Raw genomic sequence first — 24,609 nt, 5'->3', positions numbered from 1 at the left:
GCTGGGAGTCGTGGTTCGGGCGGCCAGCCCGCCATCTTTACCTCGCCCGGGTCCGCGCCGCCAGCTCTGAGGTGAGCGAAGAGCCGCTTGCCCTCCTCCTTTACCGTCGGGAGTGGGCGTCGTCGAGGTCACTCAGTTGATATTGGCGAGGAGAAATTAAACATAAAACCTCCTGACATCTTAGAAAATCGCTACAAACCTGGGTGTGGGGGGGTGGGAAATAAGTTCTGTTACTCAGTAATCCTGAGACCCAAGTCGGAGGGGCGTGCCAGGCGTTGCCGCTACTGCGACTGCCGAGAACCGAGCAGCCGGGCAGGTACCACGCGTGCGATGCGCGTTCTCGTGTAAGAGTTTGCTGTATTCGTTCTTCGGTAAGTCACCCCTGTCGTGGCCACCCACTTTGTTAGTGAATTGCCGTGATCCAAAAGAAAAGTAAAACTCTGACAAGCAGGTACTTAAAAGCTTGGAGCAAGGCGCTGAGGCGGTAACTCCTACGGGTGAGGGGAGACGGGGCACTATCTTCCTTGATATTTACATTTCAGAGACTTGGACCTCACAAGAGGCTTTTGGGCTTTTAGAAAATTGTATGTATATACGGAAGAGACAAAGGAGGGGTACCTAGGTGGCTCGGTCCTTTAAATCCTCCAACTCTTGATATCTGGCCGGGCCTTGAGCTCAGGTTGGTGGGGTCTGTGGAGGCCGAGAATATTAAGGCCATTCCACTCTGAGTTCAGTGTTAGCACAAGTACAGCCATCCCAGGCCCCTGTGAATAAGAGCTGAACTTTACCTTACTTCAGCTACAGGAAAAAAAAACAGCTTACAGCTTAACGTCCTAGAAAGCCCCATATTAGAATAAGAACAGAGCTCAATGCCCTTGAAAGCCCCATATCAGAATGTAAACAGAACTTGAGAAATGGTGCAGCCACTCTGGAAAACTGTGTGGAGGTTCCTCAAAGAGTTAAAAATAGACCTGCCCTACGACCCAGCAATTGCCCTGCTGGGGATTTACCCCAAAGATTCAAATGCAATGAAACGCCGGGACACCTGCACCCCGATGTTTCTAGCAGCCATGTCCACAATAGCCAAACTGTGGAAGGAGCCTCGGTGTCCATCGAAAGATGAATGGATAAAGAAGCTGTGGTCTATGTATACAATGGAATATTCCTCAGCCATTAGAAACGATGAATACCCACCATTTGCTTCGACAACGTGGATGGAACTGGAGGGTATTATGCTGAGTGAAATGAGTCAATGGGAGAAGGACAAACATTACATGTTCTCATTCATTTGGGGAATATAAATAATAGTGAAAGGGAATAGAAGGGAAGGGAGAAGAAATGGGTAGGAAATATCAGAAAGGGAGACAGAACATAAAGACTCCTAACTCTGGGAAACGAACTAGGGGGGGTGGCAGAAGGGGAGGAGGGCGGGAGGTGGGGGTGAATGGGTGACGGGCACAGAGGGGGGCACTTGACGGGATGAGCACTGGGTGTTCTGTATGTTGGCAAATTGAACACCAATAAAAAATAAATTTATTATTTAAAAAAAAAAAAAGAAAGAAAGAACTTGAGAAATCCCTCCACCCCTTCTGGAGGTCCCCTAGACCAGCCCGTAAAACTAAGCTGAAACCCACCTCGGGTCCAAGTCCCTGCTCCGCTATGTCGGGTACATTTGGACCCAAGCTCGAGCTTGTAAATAAACCCTCGTGTGTTTGCATCGGTGTCGGCTCCTTGGTGGTTTCTCTGATTCGCAATCTTGGGCACAACAGGGTCAGGCCGCCTCAGGCTCCAGGCTGAGCAGGGAGTCTGCTTGTCCCTCTCCCTCTGCTTTTTCTCCTTGTGCTCTTGCTCTCTCCCTCAAATAGGTAAATAAAATCTTTAAAAAAAATTTTTTTTGAAAGAGACAAAGGAAGGATTTATTAAGTACAAATTTGCTCAAGAAAAGTCCTCTGAGAAAAGGAAAGAGGGGTAGAGGTTTCTTCTTTTTGGTAACGGAAAATTCACAGTTTTTATTTGTTGGTTTAATTCTTACAGTAAGACGAGTGGATGCACTGTGACTTCAGCAGCCTTCCTGACTTTTGAAGTAGGATTCCAAAACAGAGTTCTAAGGAACGATTTCAGATAAAAAATTCAAGAGCCTTAAAGGGCAAGAAGGACACTTAAATATGGGAGACAACCCGGAATTAGACCACAGGGAGTGGTGGGGTACCTTGGAGGGCTGAAAGTGCAGTTCCTATTAAGGCATTCAAATTCTGATTAAATAATCAAACCAGAACCTACCGGGGTTACAAAGAAAACAAGAGGCAGGGCAGCCCAGGTGGCTCAGCAGTTTAGCACCTGCCTTCCGCCCAGGGTGTGATCCTGGAGTCCTGGGATTGAATCCCATGTCTGGCTCCCTGTATGGAGCCTGCTTCTCCCTCTGCCTGTGTCTCTGCCTCTCTCTGTCTCTCTGTCTCTCTCTCTCAAGAATAAGTAAATAAAATCTTAAAAAACGAAAAACAAGAGGATTCAGCAGGAACACCTCTTACTTGCCAATCCTGCAAGAAGTTAATGTAGAATAATGGAAAGAATGCAGGAGATGATGTCAGAAGATCTGGTCTCGAGTTTCAGTTCCATCTTTTTGGAGTTGTCTGGCTTTGAGCGAATAATCTAACATACATTTCTTAACTGATTCCCCATCTGAAAAAGGGCATGATAATAAGTCTTTAAAATGTCGAAAGGATTAAATGAGATGACATTTTAAAAATTACTTGTCATTTTCAGGGGTGCCTGGGCTGCTCAGGCCTTTGACCATCTGACTTTTGGTTTCGGCTCAGGTCATGATCTCATGGGTCCTGGGACTGAGCCCTCTGTCGGGCTTTGCACTTAGCAGGGCGTCTGAGATTCTCTCTCCCTCTGCTTACCCGCCCCCCCCCCCATCATGTGCTCACACACGTGCTCTCTCTCAAATAAGTAAACCTTACAAGAAAGTTACTTCTCACCTTCAAACTTAGATTCATGCCACCCTCACTTCTAAGCCGCCTCAACATGTTGACTGAGTGGATAAAATGATCATACTAAAAAGCAGAATGCGGTAAGCGAAAAAAAGTACAAATAAATATGAGATAAATAAATAAATATCGAGAGAGAAAAGGGGAAACAAATGAGAATAGCAAATCATCAATGAAGAAATACGCAACAAATCCATAAACAAAAAAGAGAAATAGACTCCTAGATGAAAAAAACTTGGTTAACAAAGTGGGGAGGTTATTAGGAGGTGGGCAAAATAGGTAAAGTGGATAAAAGAGGTATAAAATTCCAGTTATAAAATAAGTCATGGGGATGTAATGTACAGCATAGGAAATATAGCCAATATTGTAGTAACAAATCCTAGTGAGGTGCATGTGAGCACCAAGTCAGGGAGAGGAAGACAGGAGTGAGGCCAAGAGAAGGTGGGAAGGGGACCCATAGGCCCCCTAGGGATCACCCTCACGGTCGAACCTCTACTTTTCCAGTGACAGTGAAGACCTTCTAGGCCCTGACCTTTTGATCCCACCCATCCCTGGCCAGGGCTTTGAATACCAGTCCCAAATGCTTCTACCCTCCCTTGTTCCATCCTTACTTGCTCAGGCTTTCAGCCTTGTCCTCTTCCACACTCTTATCTGTGATTAAGTAGCAGGTCAGGGTTCTGTGTGAGCCAGAGAGGCTGAGGGTTGGGGGAGGCAGGATGGAGGTAGGATAAAGCGAGAAGAGGACCTGTTCAAGGATCTTTCTCTTCAAGGAGCCTCAAACTGTACAACCAGCTCCTTTTTTGCATCCACTTGGATCTGAGAAAGTGCATTGTAGGCATAAACAGCTGTCTTGGAGACCTGCTGCAAGTCGGAGAAGGGGATGGGCTTGCTGGCCGCCATTTGGTGGGGCTGGCTGGTGAGAGATGTGGCGGCAGCAGCTTCTTCCGGTGGGGCAGACTGCTGCTCAGCATAGCCAAGTGGGTGCTGTGCTGCCTTCCTTGCTTAGTCCATGTACTCATGCTGCTCCATGCTCTGGGAGTCCACAGCAGATGTGTCAACAATGTTGGGGGCTATCTTAGCAAAGAGGAGGAGAGCAGGCCCTGCTCATCTGTGTGAGTGGAAAGTAGGCTGTGGTAGTCAACTCCTTTGAGGGCTTTGGCAGAGGAGCTTCTAGGGTCCAGCAGTAGCTTCTGCTCATCTTGGTCCTGGGCCTGGTCCAAGTCCTCATTCTTTGCTGCTTGTAGCAGCACTCCATGGCTGGGTTCGGGTTAGGCACCCAGGCCAGGCCAGGAGGGCCAGTGGGCGTCCTTTAGGAGCCCTTCGGTCTCTTGACCTGTGGCTGCATCCAACAAGCAGCCACCGCCTCCCCACCTAGCCCTTCCTTCTCAGAGCCTCACAGCTGCCCTTGTTTTAATGTCTATTTTGTCTGGTGTAAGTACTGCTACCTTGCTTTTGTTTTTTCCACTTCCATTTGCATGCAATATCTTTTTCTATCACTTTCAATCTGTGTGTTTTTAAGTCTGAAATGAGTCTCTTGTAGGCAGCATATAGGTAGGTCTTTTTTATTTTTTAAGGCATTCAGTCACTTTATGTCTTTTGATTGCAACATTAGACCATTTACATTTAAAGTAATTAATTGGCAAGCATGTACTTACTGCCATTTTGTTAATTGTTTTTTGTAGTTCTCTGCTCCTTTTTTCTTCTTTCTTCCCTTGTGATAGACGACTTTAGTGTTACGCATGGATTCCTTTTTTATTTTTTTATATATCTATCATAGGTTCTCAGTTTGTTACCATGAGGTTAATGTATAAAATCCTAAGTATGTAACAGTCTGTATTAAGCTGATGGTTAAAGTTTGAACACATTGTAAAAGCACTACATTTATACTTTGCTCCTCCATGTTTTATATATATCATATTTTATATTTCTTTATGAATTCCTTTACTAATTTTTTATATAATAGGTTTTACTTTTGTCTTTCAGCTTTCATAGTAGTTTTATAAGTGATCAATCTTTTATATAAAATCTTTTATATAAAAAGTAATCACTTTTTATTAATGATCAAACCTTTATTATACGTTTGCTTTTACTAGTTATATGTTTTTATTTCATAATTTTCTTATGAAAATTTCTTTCTTTAAGACCAGTTTAATGCTGGTGGACTCCTTTAACTTTTGTTTGTCTAGAAAATTGTTATGTCTTCTTCAATTAATGATTAATTTTTCATTTCAGTTGTATTCCTCAGCTCTGTTTCTTTTATATTTTCTATCTCTTTATTGAAGTTCTCACTGGATTCATTGTCTTCTCTCATGTGGTGGGCATCTTTATGAATATTACTTTGAATTCTTTATCAGGTAGATTACTTATCTCTATTACATTTAGTTCTTTTTCTGAAGTTTTGTCCTTTCATTTTGAGTATATTCTTCTATCTCTTCATTTTGTCTGACTTTGTGTTTGTTTTTGTGGGTTAGGTGAAACATACCTCTGCCAGTCTTGAAGGAGTAGGTTTGTGTGGGAATGTACACTGTGTAGACTACATGTGCCTTTTGGCTTTGACTGGCTGGTTGAAACTGTGGTGAGCTCAGGCTAGTTGGTTCTAGAGCACTCCACAGAGTCCACCCTGGTGAGACAGCTGGAGCTAAAGTGGGCATGAGCCAGCAGATCCCAAGGTGCTTTGCATGATGGCTGCCCTTGCAGGACAGCTGGAATTGGAACAAGTATGGCACTCCATGCAGGGGGCACTCTGGGGAATGGCTGAAGCTGAAGCATGCTTGGGGTTTGGGGTGTCCTGAGGTGCTTTGTGCTTGGGCAGCCTTAATCAGTTGGAGCTGTAGTGGACAGAAACCAGGGGTGTCCTAGTATGCTATGCCAGGGCAGCTTTGGTGGAAAGGTTGGAGCCAGGGTAGGCATAATTGGGGAGCCACTTTTGTGAAACAGCTAAAGCTTGTATGGGCTAATGGCCCAGGGTTCACTGAGCTGGCAGCCTGGCTGGAGCATCCATCTGCACTATCAGAATGGAGGGGCAACATAGATAATGGTGCTCGCCAGCAGCTCCAGCCTCAGAGTTCTAAAAGTTTCCCAACTGTTTGGTGTACATTGGAGGGCTCATCAATTAGACTAATAGTCTAATTGCCCTTTAAACCACTATGGTATTTTTTGCTGTGTCCCACATTAGGTAAATCTGTGCACAGGCCATTCAATGACATCCCACCACCCACACCCCAGGCCCCTGTCCTGCCTCACAGTTCATAGCACCAGGTTGGGGTTTTGGTCATTCCTGTGTCTGTCTCTTCTCTGTGTGGCTCCCTACCCTTTGTTGTGCAGAGCTGTTTCATCAGCCTTCAGTTGTTTTTCAGGAGGAATGACTCTGTATGTAGGTGTAGATTCTGTGTGTCTGTGGGAAGAGATGAGTTCAGAGTCTTCCTACACCACCATCTTGAATCCTTCCTACGTTAAATTTTAGATGTACAAATTGTGTATTTCTTATTCATATCCCCTGTACAGTGACAGCGATTGTAATATCCTTAGTAATTATTCACTAAATACTTGTTGAATGAATAAATAAGTTAATTGTCCTGGGATTGGGCCAGAGAACATTTGAGTAACAAGATCAGTTTCTCACAGACCACTATGAACTGTTTTTTGTTTTTGTTTTTGTTTGTTTTTTTAATTTCTTTTATTCATGAGAGGTGCAGGGGCAGGGGCAGAGACACAGGCAGAGGGAGAAGCAGGCTCCATGCAGGGAGCCTGATGTGGGACTCCATCCCGGGACTCCAGGACCACATCCTGGGCTGAAGGCAGGCACTAAACCGCTGAGCCACCCAGGGATCCCTACCACTATGAACTGTTACCCTTGACTAGACTATAAGATCCCTTCTCAGAATACCTTATTCCTTCTAAACCAGCTCTCTCCTCATGCCTACTTCCCTGATAGTGCAGATTTTATCTGCTGTATAACAATTCTAGTGACAGTCTTAAAGTGCACTTTATCATTTAATGGTGGGGACAAGGTAGATTTGTGTCAGTATGTTACTTGATTTAGCCTTCATAGTAACCTTCAGAATAATTATAGTTAAGTCTGTTTGGTAGATGAGGAAGCTAAAGATCAAGGAAAAATTTTAACTTGCCCAAGAGTGCATGGCTAGAAAGAAGCATTATCAGGGTTTGAATTTAGGGCCTAGGTATTTATGGTCTTTCTAATACACCTCCCTTTCCCAAAGAACCCAGAGACTTATGTAATTAGGATTCCTAGTAGCCTGCTTTAATTATTCAGACTTCATAAGATTAGCATGTAGATAGGTCTCTGATTGATTACATTAAAAACCATATTCTGAATTTCACATCTGTTTTTCATAGGGTAGGTGAAATTAGCAAATTAGTAGTAGTAGTGATAATATAATAATAATAATAGAGCAAAATAGTAGTAATAGTAGTGGTTCGTGGTTCCTGTGATGAGTTGTGCTGTGTCAACTTAGAAACTGAGTTCTCAAACTAAGTTTAACTATGTGACTCTAATGCAGACTTTGACAAAAGAAAAAAACATGTACTTAGTTTGGAAGGCAGAAGTGAATTAGTTTTTGGAATTCTTTTTGTAGTTGTGTACGATGAACAGATGCAGAGGTGCCGGGTGAGTTTTTTCCCTCTGTTCCATTTATAAGTCTTCTTCCTAAAACTTGTCCAAGATGATCAAGAGTAGACCCAGGTCTATCACTGGAAACTTGAGTATGGACGCATACATGAGGTAAGAACACAGAGGCAACAGCTGCCTTTCCAGTTCTTACTTAAGAAGTTGGATGTGGGTAGGTGGCTTTTCAGGTTGGTTGGTTGGCAAACCCTTCTCTGATTCAGCAAGACCCCCTTTTGGACCTTTACTTTCAACTTCTCCAGTTACGTAAGGTCTAGTTTTTAATGTGGATCACATATCCTAAAACACTGATAGTGATTCTGCATCCCTGACTGAGTCCTGAATGATAGAGTTATTGGTATAGAATAGAACCTAAAGTGGGAATATGGAATTGGTTCTTCATAGCATTCATTCAAAATGGTTACTTAAATTATCATCAAATAATTGGAGTCAAATATCTGATGCTGGAGTCAAATATCTGATGCCATAAGACATTTTAGTCAAAGCATTTAAGGAATGTGGGGCTCGTTAGTTGCTTTATGTGTACTAGAGATCTTGGAGAAAGAAAATGATGAGGTCAGACTTTTAAATGTTTAGCTCAAGGTCCTGGTACAAATATAAATGTGTTTACCTATCTACCTATCTGTATCAATATCTAGATTTTTTTCTTCACCAAAAAAGCGGAATTCTACTATACATAGACTTTTTTTGCTTATTTGGTTGGTTTTGTCCTGATAATACAACAAAAAGGCATTTATTCAAAAAAGTTTTTCTATAAATAGCTAAAAGTGAAAAAAAAAAAAGACAAAAATCATATGAAAAGATACCAGACTCACATACTAAAATGAGATACCAATTTTTGACCATGAGTTTGTCAGAAGTTCAAAAAATCTTCTAATTATTCCTCATTCAGTAGAACAACAAAAACCTACACCTAAAATCTGCTAGGTTAATCAGTAAAATCTCTGGTATTGATTAGAGTAAAAATAGCTAAAAGACTGGTAGTAATCATATCTGGAGTATAGGTTTTTGATTCAGTCCTAAGTAGTCATCACTGAAGTTGGTAAGCAACTAAGCATATATTCTATTGTGCTATTGTGAAATAGGTTACAGATAGCATAACAAAACTTATGGTAGGAATAAAATAGTTTGTAGCTGATATAAAACAAAATTCAGAAGGAAAAAAATGAAAAATAAAAGTTCCTCTTTCCTCCAGCTTTATCAGTTCCACTCTTTAAAGGGAACCATTGTTGAGTAATTCTTATGTGTCTAAAAATTCTCAGTATATATAAATGTTTCAAGATCTAGTCATGAAAATATACTAATATTTAGACTAAGTGGATTTACTTTATACAGGCATACTTTGTTTTGTTGCATTTCCCTTTATTGCACTTTGCAGATACTGTGCTTTTTACAAATTGAAGGTTTATGGCAACCATGCATTAAGCAAGTCTTTTGGCGCCATTTTTTCCAACAACATTTGCTCACTTCATGTCTCTGTGTCACATTTTGATAATTTTTGCAGTATTTACAACTTTTTCATTATTACTGTGATCTGTAATGTCAGTGATGTTTGATGTCATTGTTTGGGTACCACAAACTGCACCCACATAAGAGAGCAAACTCAGTGGATAAATGGGTGTGTTCTGACTGCTCCACTCACCAGCCATCCTGCCATCTCTTTCTCTCTCCTCAGGCCTCCCTATTCCCTGAGACACAACAATATTGAATTTAGCCTAATAACCCTACAACGGCCTCTGAGTGGTCAAGTGAAAGGAAGAGTCACGTGTTCCTATTTTAAATCAGAAGCTAGAAATGATTAAGCTTAGGAAGGAAGGCATGGAGAAAGCTGAGATAAGCCAAAAGTTACACTTGTCCTGCCTTGGAGCCAGGATACTTGGAGGCAATGATGTGAAGAAAGATTTGGAGTTTCACTGAATTTTAATTTGAGGGAAAGGGGACCGAGACTTGGATTCAGACTCACTTCGAGGCATTGTCTCCTCCCGCTTTTATTAAGAGAGCTAGCAGATTGGCTATAGGAATGATTAACTTTGGGAAGCAGAGAAAAATGTTTACCTCTGAGGGTAAAAGAATAGGTGATTGACTCGAGGAGGGGGGAACAGAGGAGCTGTATTTGGAGAACAATGTGATCAAGAGTCAGTGTGGGTAATAGCTGAGTAATATTCCATGGTATACATATACCACATCTTCTTTATCCATTCATCTTTCGATGGACACCGAGGGTATTATGCTGAGTGAATAAGTCAGTCGGAGAAGGACAAACATTATATGGTCTCATTCATTTGGGGAATATAAAAAATAGTGAAAGGGAATCAAGTGGATAGGAGAAAAAATGAGTGGGAAATATTAGAAAGGGAGACAACATGAGAGACTCCTAACTGGGAAATGAACAAGGGGTGGTAGAAAGGGAGGTGGGCGGGGGGTGGGGGTGAGTGGGTGACAGGCACTGAGGGGAGCACTTGATGGGATGAGCACTGGGTGTTGTTCTATATGTTGGCAAATTGAACACCAATAAAAAATAAGTTTATATATATATAAAAAAAGAGTCAGTGTGGGACTCAGAACCTCATGTATCCCCAGCATGCTGAGGACTACGAGATTCAGTTCTCAGATAAGCCCCGCAGCTGGTTCCCCACATTATTCCAAACAGCCAAGTTGTGAATGCAAGGGAAAAGTTATTGATGGAAATTAAAAGTGCTACTCCAGTGAACACACGCATGTAAGAAAGTGAAAGTCATATTGCTGTTACAGAGAAAGGTTAATGGTCTGGATAGAAGATCAAACCAACCACAACATTCCTTTAAGCCAAAATTTAATCCAGAGGAGAGTCCCAACTCTTCAAATTCTATGAAGGCTGAGATAGGTGAAGCAAAGTCTGAAGCTAGCAGAGGTTGGGTCATGAAGTTTAAGGAAAGAAGCCATCTTCATAACATCAGAGTGCAAGGTGAAGCAGCAACAAGTTCTGACGTAGAAGCTGCTGCAAGATAATTAACCAAGGTGGTTGCACTAAATGAGATTTTCAATGTGAATGAGTGTTGTGAAGAAATGATTCAAAGCAGCTGTACTCAGTTTCAAAGGGGAAAACACCACTTTATTGATATTAAAAAAATCTAATAGAAACAGAAGAAAAGAGAAATCTGTGCATAGATGAGGGCAATAATAGTAAGCAGTAAAGGAGAATAAGACAATGTTACATCAAAGCTGATACTTACAACATCCAATCTCATTACTTGGGGAAGCCCTGTGGAGACAGCCAGGCTGGAGTCCTGCCCTCAGGGAGACTTCCAACTAACCATCTCCGTAAGTGTTGCATGTATAGGGCAAATGTTGGGGTCTGAAGTTAAACATTTGTTTGCCTATGTTTACACCAGAAAACAAGTGGTGTAAAGTGTGGACCTGTTTCTGGACTCGACTCTGTTCTTGATGGGTGTGTCAATTCTGAAACCATTTACACCACATTATCTTGATTACTATTGTTTTTTTATAGGTCTTGAAATCAAGTAATGTGATTCTCCAGCCTTGTTCTTGCAGTTTGGAGTTAGCTGCATCATCATGTCTTTACATATCCAAGGGGTCTGGGCTAGGTGTTTTCATTTCCCCTCCTGGATTCCATTCTGGGGGGCCAGCCTAGACTGGAGCAGGAGGGGATGCAAGGCAAAATTTATACCTTTTGGCATCCAGACCAGAAGGGCCAGTTCTGACCTGGAGGCCAGCTAGTGTCAAATAATCAGGCTCCTAAGGTCACTTAAGCTGCACAAGTCTCATGAGCAAAAATCTTTAGCCTGCCTGCCTACAGGTCAGTGTTGTCAGTTATGCAGGACAAATCACAGAAACCCTCATCTGTATAATACAATGACATAGCCTTTTATTGGAAGAAGATGCCATCTGGGACCTTCGTGGCTAGAAAGAAGTCAATGCCTGGCTTCAAAGCTTCAGAGTCTAGGCTGACTCTCTTGTTGGAAGCTAACACACAAGGTGACTTTAGGTTGAAGCCAATGCTCATGGACCATTCTAAAAATCCTAGAGCCCTTAAGAATTAAGCTAAATCTATTCTGCTTGTGCTTTATTTAAAAAAATTATTCATTTGAGAGAGAGGAGAGCATGAACAGGGCAACTAAATTTATGTAATAGTCCAAATCTTTTGTTGTCATTTTAGCAATCTTCACCAGGAATAAATCACATCTTAAGAAACTGCCTTCTTTGCTCATCCACCAAACTTTATTGTTGTATTCCCTGTTTGAGGAAAGCATCCTAGGACCCTGTTTGGAAAATAAGGACTTTTAAAAAATGCAGTAACCACTCTGCCTCTATAGACTGTTTCCAGCCTGCCATTTCACTCTATTGTAGGTCCTGACCTTGAGCTGCAGCCTCCAACTGGATTTCCAACTTCCAGCCCAGCCATCCTTCCTCAGTGCAGCCTGGCCAGCCCCCACAACCCTAACTGGCGCAGGCTAGTTCCTCCATCTATCATGTTGCTACTGTTTCTTCTGAATAATGGGGATTTTGTACAATTTGGTGGGTTTTGTATGCTGACTCCTTAATTTGAAGTCTGAAATCAAGGGGAGATTCTTGTCAGCAACCAAGTACCTCTCTCCCTTTAGTCCTGATTAGTTTTTTTTCTCATTGCAACCCAAAGTTTTAAATGTCTTCTAGTCCCTCTAGTTTGTTTTTGTACCACTGAATGTGTAAATGTTTTATAGATAGAATTTACCATCCTGTAGATTCTCTAATTATTTAATATATTCTATATCCTAAGAGCTGTCCATTTTCTTTTTTATTTCAAAAATCTTGACATAAAGCCAGCATATATTTAGGCTCAGTATTAATGGTGAGATTTAAATGTGCACAATAAAACATGACAACTTTAAGATAAATTCATTGTCTTATTTTAAGAAATTGCTACAGCCACGGGAACCTTTAGCAGGCCACCACCCAGATCAGTCAGCAACCACCAACATCCAGGTAAGACCCTCCACCAGCAGAAAAATTGCAACCCACTGAAACTGCAGATGATGGTTCCTGTTATTTAGCAATTTAGCAATAAGGTACTTTATTTTTTGCAATAAAATACTTTGAAGATATGTACAATGTTTCCTTTTTAGACATAATGTGCATTTAGACTACATTGTAGTGTAAAAATATTATGTGCATGGGGAAACAAAAAAACTCTCTTAACTCATTTTATGGCAATATTCACTTTATGGCAGTGGTCTGGAACCAAACCTGCAGTATCTCTAGGTGTGCCTATAAAGGGAATTACCTATCTGGGGCTCACAGGTAGCTAATGGTGGTACTTCTCAGGTGGGACAGAGCTGCTGGCAGTGAAGTCACCAAGACAAGGTGGAGGTTGGAGCCAGAGCTGCATTTTGCTTCTAGAGAAAAGCTGATACAGGTTACAAACAGGAAGGAAATCCCTTTTCCCAGCTTGCAAACTCTTGTCAATCTCTTTTCTCCTCTCCTCTCCTCTCCTCTCCTCTCCTCTCCTCTCCTCTCCTCTCCTCTCCTCTCCTCTCCTCTCCTCTCCTCTCCCCTCCCCTCCCCTCCCCTCCCCTCCCCTCCCCTCCCCTCTCCTCTCCTCTCCTCTCTTCTATTGCCAGAATGTTTTTAACTACTTTTTCCTAACAGCTCCAAATTGTAAACAACGCAAATATCTATCAAAGGGAGACTGAATAAAAAAAAAAAGAGGAGACTGGGTAAGTGTATACATGTTATCTACTTTTACAAAGGATATACTGCTCAGCAATAAAAGAATCAAACATTTGATCAGCATAGTAAAATTGATGAATTTCAGGAACGCCATGTTCAGAAAAAAATCAGTTACAAAACAGTACATAATGTATAATTTTCCCTCCTGCCATTGGATTATCTTTGTGTTTGGTCAGAAAACAAGTGGTGTAAAGTGTGGACCTGTTTCTGGACTCGACTCTGTTCTTGATGGGTGTGTCAATTCTGAAACCATTTACACCACATTATCTTGATTACTATTGTTTTTTTATAGGTCTTGAAATCAAGTAATGTGATTCTCCAGCCTTGTTCTTTGTAAAGAGTATTTGGATGTTTGCAGGCCTTTGAGCAGTGTGTTTTTAACTATTCTAAGCTTTGATCATGTTTTGCAGTGGAAGTGATAATCACTATTTTGTGATCAGTAAGTTATAGAGTGAATATTAATTACCTAGCACTTAGTAGGTACCTATTAAATGCTGCTTTCCACCCATTTTTCTCCTCAGCTTTCCTTTACTCAAAAATCTAATAGATTTTATATGAGAGAAGAACCACTCACACCGTGGGTTTCAGTGAGTTACATTTAAATCCAAGAAAAGAACCTAATAAAATTAAAATAAGTAGAGGAGAGAAATTTTACTCTAAATGTTTCCTATTTTCCTAGTGGTTCTCTAGAACATCTTTATTACAGGAGGATTCCATGACTCACATCAACAGTTTTTACGGGAGGATTCCATGACTCACATCAACAGTTTCTTACGTGACCAATTTTGTAGTCAAATCTAAAATGTTGCCAATGTTTCCAGGTTGGCAAAACCTATGCAGAAGACAGGCATCAAGGGAATATGGGAAATGTAGTTTGCAGTCCTAGCTCCAGCGCTAAAGAATACTAGAGAAGGATAGGCCTGCTGCTGTGATACCAGTCAATAACTAGCAAAACATACACAAACATACATTCACACAACTAAACACTTGTCTTTTTTAATGCGTCACATTATAAATGGTAGGTGACCCAAATAACACCAGCACACCTATTTCTTCTGGTTTCTTTTTAGTAGAGAAAACATAAAATGATCATTACGGGGACGCCTGGGTGGCTCAGTGGTTGAGTGTCTGTCTTTGGCTCACGGTGTGATGCCAGTGTTCCAGGATTAAGTCCTGCATTGGGCTTCCTGCGGGGAGCCTGCTTCTCCCTCTGCTTGTGTCTCTGCTCCCTCTCTCTCATTATTAGGTATATCACAAACTGGTACCAATTTTGTTCTTTTTTTTTTTTTTAAAGATTTTATTTATTCATGAGAGACACAGAGAGGGGCAGAGATACAGGCAGAGGGAGAAGCAGGCTCCTTACAGGAAGCCTGATGTGGGACTTGATCCCCAGTCTGGGGATCATCCCTGAGCTGAAGGCAGACACCCAACCGCTGAGCCACCCAAGGCGTCCCTGATTTTGTTAATTTGAACAAGCACCCTAAGCCCCCAACATTAGTGCTTCTCATAAAGCTGTGTCAGAAAATACAGTTTATAATCTCGGCTAAAGATGAGAAGTGTAAAATGTATACTTTAGTAAGTACCCTGCAGGTTTCGGAGATTAGTGGCTAACACTGTTGCTGCATAAATGGGGGCAACGACCTGCTTCTGGGAGCATGGGCAGAGGGGGGCTGAGAACAGCTAGGGAGCCTTGGCTGGCAATGCATTGGCCTATAAAGTTGATTCTAAGAGGGTCAATCCCTGACCCATTAGATAGTTACGTTTGTGAAGCAGGTGGTTGTAGGCTTTAGAGAATTGGAGTTTTCTGTAGATCAAGAGGCATATGTGGTGGGAAGTATCAGAATGTTACTTCCCACTCTATAATTATGTGCAACTTGATTTGTTTATTTAACAGTCTACTGCTGCTGTCTATTTTGATCCATATACTATCCAGAGTATAGGATTCATATTAGAGATATTTCATAAGATTTTAGTTTCTACTGATAGGCATTTGGATTATTTTTAGTTTTATTCCTACAACAAACAATTCTAAGTGAAAATTCAGAATCTGTGTGTCTTAGGAAAATAAAATTTCTAGAAGGAGATCTTCCAGGTCAAAGGGTAGGTATGTACTAATTTATGGAAAATATTACTGAATTTTACTTCTTTATTTTTTTTTTAAAGATTTGATGACAGAGCATAAATGGGGAGCTGCAGGCGGAGGGAGGAGAGGCAGACTCCTTGCTGAGTGGGGTGCCTGACGTGGGATTTGATCCCAGTACCTGGATTAGGCCTGAGCCACCCAGGTGCCCCCTAAATTTTATTTCAAAGTGCTTGTACCAGTCATCCTTCTGTGAGCATTATGTGAGAATGCTATTTTCCATACTGGAATTAGCATCACAGCTTTACATCTTAGTCAAAATGATGTGGAAAATAATATTTTAATTTGAATTTTTTACTTATGAATGCTGTTGAGGGTGGCTCAGTGGTTGAGCATCTGCCTTCGGCTTAAGACATGATCCTGGAGTTCCGGGGTTGAGTCCCGCATTGGGCTTCTGCATGGAGTCTGCTTCTCCTGCCTCTGCCTATGTCTCTGCCTCTGAGAGCTCTCCCCTTGTCCCAGGAATAAAAAAAGTAAAATCTTTTTTAAAAAGATTATTTTCATATATTTATGGCTCTGTTTAATCATTACCCTTTTTTATTTCTCTGAAAACTCTTGCTCTTTGTCCATTTTTCTATTGGAATGTTTTTCTTTTTTCATATAGGAAATATTTAGTCTTAGAAGCTGCAAGAAGACTTCACAAAACTTCCGTATACCTTTTACCCACTTCTCCAGTTTCTTATAATTTACCCTGCTCTACTTTCTCCTCCCACTCTTGGGTACGTTCTTGGTATATGAAAGAAAAAATATGCACGGCAGTACACACATATGTATAGGGACATACATATATAGCGTGTACATAGATTAATAGAAGAAGGCAGGAAAGAAAGGAAAGCAAGGAATGGAGGAAGAAAAATAAGGACAGATATATACATGAAAAGGCATTCTATGGGATGCCTGGGTGGCTCAACAGTTGAGAATCTGCCTTTGGCTCAGGGTGTGATCGTGTTCCTGGAGTTCTGGAATCAAGTCCTACATTGGGCTCCCTGCATGGAGCCTGCTTCTCCCTCTGCCTGTGTCTCTGCCTCTCTCTCTCTCTCTCTCTCTCTCTCTCTCTCTCTCTCTCTGTCTTTCATGAATAAATAAAATCGTAAAAAAAGAAAAGGCATTTCTAGTACATAAGTACAGTATATTTATTAAAATCAGGAATTTTTTTTTAAGATTTTATTTATTCATGAGAGATAGAGAGGCAGAGACACAGGCAGAGGGAGAAGCAGGCTCCTTGCAGGGAGCCCAATGTGGGACTCGATCCCAGATCTCCAGGATCAGGCCCTGGGCCAAAGGTGGCACTAAACCGCTGAGCCACCTAGGCTGCCCTAAAATCAAGATTTTAATACTGATACAATACTACTATCTATTTTACAGACTATATTCATCAACTGTTCCCTAAATGGCCTTTACATCTTATATTTCCCTGTCCAAAGTCCAAGAGTCACAGACTCAATTTAGTTGCCATATCTTTAATCTCCTTTAAGCTGGATCAGCTCCTTAATTCTGTCTCTCATGACAAGAATATAGAACAATCATCTTGTAGAAATCCCATCAGTTGTACCTTAATTTTTTTAAAAGGTTTTATTTATTCATGACAGACAGGCAGAGACATAGGCGGAGAGAGAAGCAGGCTCCATGCAGGGAGCCCGATGTGGGACCCAATCCCAGGACTCCAGGATCACGTCCTGGGCTGAAGGCAGATGTTTAACTGTTGAGCCACCCAGGTGTCCCAATTGTGGTTTAGCTTTAGAAGCAGCACTATAAAAGTGATGTTATGTCTTTCTCAGTCCATATTATCAGGCACAAAATGTTGGTCAGTCCTATTACTGGTTATGTTACCTTTGAACACTTAGTTATAATGCTGTCCAGTAGATGGCTCTACTGAAAAGTGACTGTATTTCTTTTTATAATTAATAGGAAGTTTATGGAGAATTACTTTAAGATCATGTAAATTATTCTTTCCTCCATCAAATTTTTACCCAGTTGTTTCAGCATTCATTGATTATCCTCCACTGAAACAGTTAACTGTAAAGTCTGTCAAATGATCTTTTTTTACCCATAATTCCATCTACATGTATTATTTGGCATTCTGTTATAAAGAACAGCTTTCCCCTTTCCCTTATTTCATTTATTATCATCAGTATGGATTCCTGAATTTCAATATAATTAAATGGTTTATAATCTATTATTTATTTTTTAAAAGATTTTTTAAAAGATTTTTAAATTTATTTATTCATGAGAGACAGAGGGAGAAGCAGGCTTCTTGTGGAAAGCCCAATGGGGGACTTGATCCTGGGACTGCAGGATCACACCCTGAGCCAAAGGCAGGTGCTTAACCACTGAGCCACCCAGGTATCCCTCTCATTTATTTATTTTAAAGCTAAATTGTCTTAGATTTGACCCATGGGAGCACCTTTAAGCTTGCATCTGTGTCCTTTCAACCTATCTCTATCATTCCTCGAGCATTGCATTATTTTTTGCCACAAAACGTTTTAGGCTTCTCTTGTATTTCACTGGTGCCAGTCCTGGAATTACCATTTTCTCCAAGGATCTCTGGTGTTTTTGAGCAGACAGTGGTATTTATGAGACAAGATCTGAGGACTAAGTGTACTCATTATTACTGGGGTATAATTGCTCCTAGTCCCTCTCAGAAGACTGAATCAGAGAATACATTTATCTATTATATGGACGTTTCTATATCTTTATCTCTTGGGAGACAATTCTCCATGGATTGCTTATTACATTTGTATATATCTTACATGCAGAAGTACTGACAGATATTATTCCAGAGTATCTTTTCAAGGATGTTTGTATAGTGGACCAATTTGGAAAACCTGCTCTGGAAAACCTGGTTTGTTTACTGTCCAGTTTAATAAAGGTAATGTCTTCCTCCAGGGCAGAAATTGGGCAGATTCGTGAGCAACATATCATAAAAGGTGTGGTTTCCCAAAGCTCACAGTTCCTTAGCTATGTTGTAAAATCATTATATGTGCAGTATCCTCAGGACTTCTCTACATTGCCCCCATGAGACTTAGGAATACATTAAATTGACAAGAGCATGCTCTTTGCCCTGCCATGAGAAATAAAGTCCTTTGTCTCTGAACCAGGCATCTCATCTTCTGCTACTATCCATGAAACTTAGGCCACTTTTAGGCAACAAGCCTGAGCAATGGAAACCTTTAAGGTAAAAGGGCCCACAGTGGCCACCAAGCTGAATGCAAATAGGCAGTGCAAACCGGCTTGTTAAGTAATCCATGCTGAAATAGCCATAGGCCCTACCTGACCAGGCACAGTTCCTAAGATTAACAAAAAAAGGGAAATTGCACATGTTCCCATACCTCCTCACTCTGCACTCTACCTGTGGCCCCTCACTGTTGCCTTGTCCCAGTCTCCTTTGCTGTTCTGCCTACAGCTCCCTTACAGTGTATTCGGTAAAATTCTATCTCCTATTTTGCTTTGGGTGAATCTTTCACCGTCCACCCTACTGGATTCCACCCAATTGGGACACCTCACATTTGGTGGCCCACCCATCCAATCAAGTGTCCTACGAAACTGTGGCATGCTCACTTGTTAGCTTGCACATAGGGTAAAATCTTAGACTGATCACATTTCTTGACCATATGTGGTGACAAAGATGTGATGGTAACAAAAACATGCTTTTTGTAAATGGAGAATGAAGGTCTACACAGGCCAGATTAAAGAGGATAAAAGAGGACTCCCCAGGATCCACTACTGAGTGCTCTTGATCAAATAGTGGGCAAGAAGGGGGTAAGGGTTCTTCTCTGCCCTATTGTCAATAGATGCTTAGAGGCTGGGCAATGAGTTAGGATTAAATAAGTCAATCAAATGCTCCTTCGATTGTTCATTCTCCAAAGTGGGATGAGGAAAGGATGTCATTATAACAAAAGGCGGAAATCCCTGCAGCCTTAGCCAAAATGCAGTATGGCTGTAGCTGCTGAGTCAAGGCATCCTTAAAGCAGAAAAAAATGATGTCCACAATGAAGATTTAGAAATTGAGTGGCCAAAAATATTAGAAGCTAATTTGGTTGAGCCTTAAGCAGAGTGGTCAGGGTTTATTTAGCGCAGGTGCCTCTATCCTCTGGTGTAGTTTTGAAAGAGGACTTCAACTACCTCCACTCTGACCTCAACCTTTCTAACTGATCAAGTTCTTTCCAGCTTATCTCTTAAATCTGGCAAAAGACTTGTGGGCAAAGTGTCACAACTACGCCCTCAAGTAGTAAGGGCTGCCCTGAGCCAGGAAGACCCCACCCATGACAATGATGATCTGCACTGCCCACCTGTATGTACCCACTGACCCTTATCCCACATTTTCCTTGTATAAACCTAAGTATTTTCAGTACTTGGGAAACTGTCTTTGAAATGCTAGGCCGCTGTCTTCCTAGTTTTGGCCTCACTGAAATAAACTACTTTCTTGTTTCACCATCACTTGTCTCTCTGCCTTCGGATTTCATCAGCAGAAAGTGGCTGAACCTAGTTTGTTTGGGATTGCTCCCCCTTTCCCCCCACCTCCTTCGCCAGAGCTGGTGCTCTTACACCTCTGTGCCTTGGCTATTCTTCTCTTGATTCTTCCCTATCGCCAATGGCCTGGCTGTTTGCTACTTAGAAACACAACAGACTGGCACATTAATGACACCCCTTTGGGGCCATGAACCCTGGAAACGAATTGTAGGAACTGAACCATCCAGGTCACTCATGTAGATGTCCTTGGTAAAGATTGGTTTTCTAATGAGACCAACAGGAATCAAACTGATGGAAAACTTTGTACTACTATCGTGGCAAAACCTGTACCATCATATATTGAGCACAAATTTATGGTTCAGGAATTACAAGCATATAGCATCAATTTCTACTATATGACCCGCCTCTTCCTCTCTCCTTGCGGATCCTGCGCCGGAGGAGACGCGCTCAGCTAACCTGGTCTCCTTCGCGCAACCCTTACAGCCGCTGGTCTCGGGGCACAATGGCAACTCTTAAGGAAAAACTGATTGCACCAGTTGCAGAAGAGGCTGCAATCCCAAACAATAAGATCACTGTAGTGGGTGTTGGACAAGTTGGTATGGCATGTGCCATCAGCATTCTGGGAAAGTCTGTGGCTGATGAACTTGCCCTTGTGGATGTTTTAAAAGATAAAGGAGAAATGGTGGATCTACAGCATGGGAGCTTATTTCAACAGACACCTAAAATTGTGGCAGATAAAGATTACTCTGTGACTGCCAATTCTAAGATTGTGGTGGTGACTGCAGGAGTCCACCAGCAGGAGGGAGAGAGCTGCCTCAATCTGGTGCAAAGGAATGTTAATGTCTTCATTATTCCTCAGATAGTCAAGTACAGTCCTGATTGTATCATAATTGTGGTTTCCAACCCAGGGGATATTCTTACATATGTTACCTGGAAACTAAGTGGACTACCCAAGCACCATGTGATTGGAAGTGGGTGTAATCTGGATTCTGCTAGATTTTGCTATCTTATGGTTGAAAAACTTGGCATTCATCCCAGCAGCTGCCATAGATGGATTTTGGGAGAACATGGTGACTCAAGTGTGGCTGTGTGGAGTGGAGTGAATGTGGCAGGTGTTTCTCTTCAGGAACTGAATCCAGAAATGGGAACAGACAACGACAGTGAAAATTGGAAGGAAGTGCATAAGATGGTGGTTGAAAGTGCCTATAAAGTCATCAAGCTAAAAGGATATACCAACTGGGCTATTGGATTAAGTGTGGCTGATCTCATTGAATCCATGTTGAAAAATCTCCAGGATTCATCCAGTGTCAACAATGGTGAAGGGCATGTATGGTATTGAGAACGAAGTCTTCCTGAGTCTTCCATGTATCCTGAACGCTCGGGACTTAACCAGTGTGATCAATCAGAAGCTGAAGGATGATGAGGTTGCCCAGCTCAAGAAAAGTGCAGATACCTTGTGGGACATCCAGAAAGACCTAAAAGATCTGTGACTTCTGGCTTCTAGGCTGTAGAAATTTAAAACCATGATGTGATTAACTGTGAGCCTTTAGTTTTTCATCCATATACATGGATCACAGTTTGCTTTTATCTTCCTAAATATGTGAATCTGGGCTCACAGAATCAAAGCCCATGCTTGGTTTAATGCTTGCAATATGAGCCTTGAACAAATAAAATTAACTACCGTAATAAAAAAGAAATTCTATATGAGGCAGAAAATAAGACTTTCTGATGCAGAGCCTACCACTGCCTGCTAGGTTTGTGATTCCTGCCAAAAGCTTATGTTTCAAGGTAAGAGAGCCCAGGTTGCATGGGTGCTGCCTCTGCAAGCTCCTGGCCAACTGACATCAGAACTTTGATCCTTTTTGGGGGCCACCAGTGGTACTTTGCCACTGTTGACACTTTCTGAAGCTACAGTATTGCTGTTTCAATCTGATCAACCAACCTCAGCCACACAGTTGGGGCCTTTGAAACTAATCTGGGTCATGTGTTCAGCTTTCTGAACCATTTGTAGCCTGACAATAGTACACATTGTAGTTTAAGTGCCTGACAGTAAACTTTTGATTGCTGAGCCACTCACCTCAAAGATATCCATCTCAAATAAACATATTCTTAGCTACACAGATAAAGAGCCAGGCCACTCTACCCATCATGTTCCCCTTTTGGAAAGCCCTGGGTAATCTAGATAACTGATCCCTTGAATGCTTTTCCTTTCCTGCACTTTAATTCCCACTCTTTTGTTTTAAATTCACCAATAAAGAGTAAACAGGACACTCTCAACCCCAATAAAGATAGAACCCGAGATACATGCACTGTCCCTCAATCCTAACCTGGCTATGTGGTCCCAGTTGTGCAACGTATCCCTGTAGGACTTGTAAGTCATAAACCTTGCTTTTTCAACGTTTCCTGATGCTTGTTGCTAAGGTGTGTCTTGTGGTCATAATAAGAACCACCACATTGGCTCTGGTGGGGAAATGTAAAGTCACCAGAAGTGGTACACGTGCAGGTGAGTGCCCCCAGGCATTCCTAGCCAATAGTATCAATAGGGACAGACCGAGAGATCTACACAAAGCACACATTTTATCCCTAAAACCACTCAACGATTAGCTGACAGTAAAGGTAGTCCACAAACCTTCAACATCCACAGCCATGGTAGTATTCAAGTTTTGGAAGCGTCTCCAAGAATTCAACTCAAAAAGATGGATGCTTCGGCCTCCTTCACCTATTGACTTGCACAGAGTGTAAGATGATTTCATCACTCAATGAAGCTATTTCTAAAAAGGGATCATTGCCTTTTTGTTAGAGTTGGCAGTTAATTAGACTTTAACAGAACACCTGGAGGCCAGCCAAGGTGGGGGGCCTGGCCCGCTATTGGGAAAGTCAAGGGCCTGTGCTGGCAGCACTCCCAAAGACAAAGCTACAAGAAGCTGGACTGTTAAACAGGCAGGCCCAAGGCAAGGGACAAAACCCAGCTCTTGAAAAGCTCTCCTCTCCAAGTAATAACTATTCCACCCCATAGTTAGCAACTATCAAGAAAAGCTAGAAACCCACACCCGGGGGCATGCAGCTTGCCCTTGAGAGAACATGTCTCACATCCCTGGAGTGTACTCCCACTTTAAAAAAATGCTTCACTTGCATTGCTTGTTTAGTCTATCATCATCCTTTTTCCACAAGACAAAGAGCCTCCAGCAACACTGGGGACTGTTTGGCCGGAGGAGGCCTTAGGGCCTCGGGGTCTCCCTAGTCTTCGCAGCACCATCTTGGCTATTTCTTTCCTTGGTAATGATAAGGACACAAGGGGTGGGAAGTAATATAGCACTATTTTAAAAGTTCTGGATTCTGCTGTGACCATTCCTAGGCATGATGCATCCTTTATTCCGCTGGTATATTTATCACCATGGCAGTACATCCTCTGGAAGACAGCCTGAATAGAAGGAGGTTTAGGGAATTTAAACCAAAATCTTTTAAAAAAATTGTTTTTAAAAAATATTTTATTTATTCATGAGAGACACAGAGAGAGGCAGACACACCGGCAGAGGGAGAAGCAGGCTACATGCAAGGAGCCGGGCGTAGGACTCAATCCTGGGTCTCCAGGATCAGGCCCTGGGCTGAAAGCAGATGCTCAACTGCTGGGCCACCCAGGCGCCCCCCTTAAACCGAATTCTTACTGAATTTTATGAAAGTGCCATGGAATCACCCATACCAGTCCCTTCCAGAGCGAAGGGCTAGTTATGAGTAGATTTTAGAAAGATTTTAGGGGTACCTAGAAGTCTTAGATTGTAGATCATATGACTCTTGGTATCATGAGTTTGACCCCATGTAGGCCATAGAGCCTACTTAATTAAAAAAAGAAACATGTTGTGGTGCCTAGGTGGCTCAGTTGGTTAAATGTCTACCTTTGGCTTAGGTCATGATCCCAGGGTCCTGGAATCCAGTCCTGTATCAGGCTTTCTGCTCAGCAGGGAGTCTGCTTCTCCCTCTCCCTCTATGCCTCCCCACTGCTCGTTCTCTCTCTCTCAAATCTTTTTTTTAAACATTTTTAAATGAAATTTTTTATCTACAGGGATGACAACAATTTTGTGGCAGTAGAAAGAGAAAACCCTGGAACTGGAGGAGGGAATACCTCAGACCTGGGGGAAAGAGGGACATTAAAGATTTTTTTTATCTTTCAGAACTTCACTGGAACCTTCCTCATGAAGGCCATTGCCCTGATGCAGCATTGCCAAACTCCTGCAGGCATCTAAAATTTAACCAACTATTGAGTCTGGCATCCTCTATCAGACAGCTCTGGCCATGATTTGACTATCTTACTTAACCTTACTGAGAAGTAATTGGAAAAAAATGAGAGTGGCCCCAGTTCCTGCACCATGCAAAACACTGAAGAAACCTTCAGGTGCCTTTGTCATCCCCATTCTATAGCTAGCCCTCATTCTTGGATGTGGACGAATACCACCTGACTGATGGGGTAGACAAATATGACAAATCAGAGAACTGTCTTTGATCCCTGTAAGTAAGTACAAGGGCTATATTATTTTATTTGAATGGAATGCAGAAACACAAGGCTATCAGCTTTTAGAAAATCATACCGGAGCTACTCTCAACCTATACGCTATGATTGATGGAAGTACCTCAATGGTCCTTTTACACAATGCAACATTTTG

The 24,609-nt window shown here is 41.9% G+C and overlaps 2 pseudogenes; one reads left to right on the top strand and one right to left on the bottom strand.

Annotated features, from left to right (window-relative positions):
- The first annotated feature begins 40 nt into the window (after window positions 1-40).
- On the top strand, window positions 41-23,387 carry LOC129495985 (L-lactate dehydrogenase B chain-like; annotated as a pseudogene).
- On the bottom strand, window positions 2,930-4,258 carry LOC129495933 (ragulator complex protein LAMTOR1-like; annotated as a pseudogene).
- Window positions 23,388-24,609: the final 1,222 nt, after the last annotated feature.

The sequence above is a fragment of the Nyctereutes procyonoides genome, unplaced genomic scaffold, assembly GCF_905146905.1.
Source record: "Nyctereutes procyonoides isolate TBG_1078 unplaced genomic scaffold, NYPRO_anot_genome, whole genome shotgun sequence".
Taxonomy (NCBI): domain Eukaryota; kingdom Metazoa; phylum Chordata; class Mammalia; order Carnivora; family Canidae; genus Nyctereutes; species Nyctereutes procyonoides.
The sequence above is the reverse complement of the archived record's forward strand: the minus strand, read 5'-3'. Positions and strand labels throughout refer to the sequence as shown.